This window comes from Sinocyclocheilus anshuiensis, unplaced genomic scaffold, assembly GCF_001515605.1.
Source record: "Sinocyclocheilus anshuiensis isolate Anshui unplaced genomic scaffold, SAMN03320099.WGS_v1.1 scaffold415, whole genome shotgun sequence".
NCBI lineage: Eukaryota > Metazoa > Chordata > Actinopteri > Cypriniformes > Cyprinidae > Sinocyclocheilus > Sinocyclocheilus anshuiensis.
Window position 1 is genome coordinate 2,084,536 of NW_015552655.1, and position 4,083 is coordinate 2,088,618.

A 4,083-nucleotide genomic window follows, 5' to 3' on the forward strand; every position below is an offset into this window, starting at 1 on the left:
CACTTTTTTGGGCTTCAAAATCTCAACACCCATTCACTGCCATAATAAAACTTGGAAGAGGAAGGACATTTTTTTTATATAACTCTGATAGTATTCGTCTGAAAGAAGAAAGTCATATACAGTGGGTACGGAAAGTATTCAGACCCCCTTAAATTTTTCACTCTTTGTTATATTGCAGCCATTTGCTAAAATCATTTAAGTTAATTTTTTTTCCTCATTTTCTGTCAATATGGGGTGCTGTGTGTACATTAATGAGGAAAAAAAAAATAACTTAAATGATTTTAGCAAATGGCTGCAATATAACAAAGAGTGAAAAATTTAAGGGGGTCTGAATACTTTCCGTACCCACTGTACACCTAGGATGATTGAGGGTGAGTAAATCAGGGGGTAATTTTTTTTTTGAGTGAACTATCCCTTTAACTTACATCCTGCTGGATATTATTCAACACTAAATCACTACTATTAAATAAAAAAGACCAATTAGCAAATATAATCATGTAACGAGACACATCTAAGCTACACAAATGTATAAAGCTTGCACACACTACGGTTTTACATTTGTTTGTTTATTTCTTTAAAATAATGACATTGAACACATTTAATAATTTTACGCGTTTTTTTAATAAGTTTAACAAGGCAGATTTGGGAATCACTATTCTAGATGTACAGATTACTAACTAAAGTAAACTAAACGCCATTAGAGAGTGAATTGCGTAATTTGGACGACAGTTTGACACTGAAATGATTGTTTTTGATCTGAATTAACCCTATGCTATATTGTACCAGTCATTTTTGTGAAGCGTATTGCAGTTGTGTAGTTCAAACTCATGAAACAAAACAGAAAAACATATTCCTTGACACTATCCTTTAGGACACGGTGTATTAACAGCTCAGGGTCAATTTAGATCATGAATCTGAGTCTCTTACAGTTGACAGTTTAGTTTCTGTTCTACTAATATGTCGACATACGCACCGCAGTAAAGATAGTTTGCGGTTTGATATTCAGATTTATTTTGGCTATAAATACACAGCCCGTATGGAACTGTGAAAGTTTTCACAAATCATAATAGTTATGTTACTGACTCAGGGAAGGGTCCGCTGACCCGTAGTGAACTGTGAAAGTTTTCACAGATCAGAATAGTGATGTTAGTGACCCAGGGAAGGGTCCGCTGATACAAAAAAACGGGGGGCAGAGCAAAGATAAACACTGCCACACGATATAATATGCGATTGTGAAAGTTTTCACAAATCGAGCTCGACCTAAAACAATGTTTTTGTATTCCAGCAGTCTGCGTGTTTATTGGTAATAGACGTTAAACATAAAGAACGCCTTTCTTTCACATTCCTTACTAGCGGACTTACCAAGGCGTTTACGGACAAGAGCTTTGCTGTGAAAAAATTCACAGATCAAGCTGGTGAATATGACACCGGTTTCATTTCTCTAAGTGTCCAACTTTTGGCTCTATAGGCATTATAAAATTAAGAGTCGCTACGAAAAAAAACTGATTTCAGCCCGAAGGTCAGCGTCACCTGAATTCACAAATCATGGAGAATGATATTCGGTATTATTTGCATGTCTATGACAGCGCGCAGCGTATTTATAGCCAAAGGAAATCTGAATATCAAACCGCAAACTATCTTTACTGCGTTGACATACGCAGAGTTTAATTTAAGTCATACAGTTAGAAACGTGTAAATAACTCACCTGCATGTAAACCGTCCACTTGTTGTTGTTGTCTGGTATCGATGTATGGTGACACAAGCTGAAGTTTGAGCGTTTGTGCTGTATTTCATCCAGTCCAGCCGGCATGAGTAACATCCTCTTTACTTCAGCCGAGTTTCGTTTGAAACACCTGACGCGTGGGCGGAGCTCATGAACGCACAGGTGCAGGAAGAGCAGGGAGGGTCACGCCTACAGTTTACAGACAGGGAGCCGATGAATTCATGCTGGTTTGTCTACAACAGCCCATGTGCTTCTACTCATACGCAACAGACTGCTTATAGGTCATATTCGAGCTTCAATTGATTGTGTTAAAACTTTTTAAAGGGACAGTTCACCCCAAAATGATCACTGTGTCATCATTCCCTCACCCTCATGTCGTTCCAGTCTTGTTTTGGACTCCATTGACCGTTGTATGGACGAAAACAAATATTATTTAAAATATGAATGACATGAAGGGTTTTAAAGGGGTCATATGATGCGATTTCAATTTTTCCTTTCTCTTTGGAGTGTTACAAGCTCTTGGTGCATAAAGAAGATCTGTAAAGTTGCAAAGACTAAAGTCTCAAATCCAAAGAGATATTCTTTATAAAAGTTCAGAGTCAGCCACTTTTTCAGACCGATGAGCTTTGTAAAAATCGACGCGTTTCAGAAAGGCGGGGCATAGAGGAGAAACAATAATGTATAGTATGTGTAAAATAATGTGTTTTTTGAACCTTAAACCGCATAAACACATTTCATTACACCAAATACACAAAATAATGTTCTTTTTAGCAGCATCATATGAGCCCTTTAAATTATGAAAGATTTATTTTGGGGAGAACTATCCCTTTAAGTTGTCCATTAGACACTAAGAAATTAGGTCAAATTAATATGCTACTAATTATATTTCAGCATGCCTTGTCAACTGAAGTTAGAACAAAACATCTATAACATGGGGCCATAAAATGAAACTTCACAAAAAAAAAAAAAATTGTGTCCAATAACACACCTTGCCCCACATTAGCGGTAAATGTGTCAAGTCATTGGGAAGTTCAATGACTGAGCAATAACTAGTAATATTTCCTACTTATTTTGACAAGCCAACAAGGAAAATATTTCATATTCACAATATGTGAATGCTGCAAAACAATTTTCAAGATTTCACAGATTACACCTTCACTGATTCAGCCTGTCGAACACGGCTCACCTGTATCTGACACACTTTACCCCACACCTGCAATTTTGAGAAAGTCACCGATAATTTGTAGTCAAGCTATATATTTTTTTATAACTGAATACATTAGTTTCGATATCAAATTAATTTTACCTGCTATAAAGAAAATTTACTTAGAAATTATAAAATAAATTCTTACTTCTTTCCTATATGCACCTCTCCATCGCAGGTTTACCAGATTAAGGGTGGAACTCATCCATGTTATTCTTTTCCTTTATAAACATTTACCATTATATATTTCCCAGCAAAATATCAAAGTTACTATAGCTATTTGTGGATAATACCGAGTTCAGCTTTAATTCAACTAATTGCATTAACGCAAGTAGGTTTAAGTATTTTGAAGAAACTAGACACATTTTTCCTCAATAACTATTTTTAACATTTATAATAAGAAATATTACTTGAGCAGCAAATTAGCATATTATGATTTCTGAAGGATCACGTGACACTGAAGACTGGAGTAATGATGCTGAAAATTCAGCTTTGATCACAGTAATACATTTTAAAATAATATTAAAATAGAAATCAGTTATTTAAATTGTAATATATCACAGTATTACTATTTTTACTATATTTTTTAATCAAATAACCACAGTCTTGGTGAGCAGAAGATACTTCATTTAAAATCATTAAAAATGTTTCCAACCCAAACTTCATAATTTTTTTTTTTTCCAGAATAAAACATTCATTCCCTAATATATACATATATGACCCAAAACTGACTGAAGCTAGTGTTTTACTTTGATCCAAAATACTCTTTGGGAAAAATTACTTTAACGGGGTCATATGATGCGATTTCAAGTTTTCCTTTCTCTTTGGAGTGTTACAAGCTGATTGTGCATAGATAAGATCCCTGAAGTTGCAAAGACTAGTCTCAAAACCAAAGAGATATTCTTTATCAAAGTTAAGACTCCGCCACACCCCCCTAAAAGGCTCGTTCTAACACGCCCCCACATATCTACCTCACTATGTGGAAATATTTGCGTAATGCCGCCCAAGTGTTCACGCAAAGAAAGAAGGCGTGGTTTCAGTAACCGCAGTTAGTGTTGAAGCAGCCATGTCAGGGAGACGCTGTGTGTTTCTAGGCGAAAGCAAAAGCACTTTATTTGGCCTTCCGAAAGTAGATGCATTTAGGAATCTTTAAGAT

The 4,083-nt window shown here is 35.5% G+C and overlaps 1 protein-coding gene across 1 annotated transcript in view; it reads right to left on the reverse strand.

The window, feature by feature from the left end:
- LOC107667111 (growth factor receptor-bound protein 7-like) overlaps positions 1 to 1,928 on the reverse strand; it is a 13,534-nt gene extending 11,606 nt beyond the window's left edge. Inside the window, exon 1 of the mRNA XM_016458695.1 lies at positions 1,706 to 1,928. The gene's annotated coding sequence lies outside the window, so the exon portion shown is untranslated. The remainder of the gene's footprint in view (positions 1 to 1,705) is intronic.
- Between the last annotated feature and the right edge of the window lie 2,155 nt (positions 1,929 to 4,083).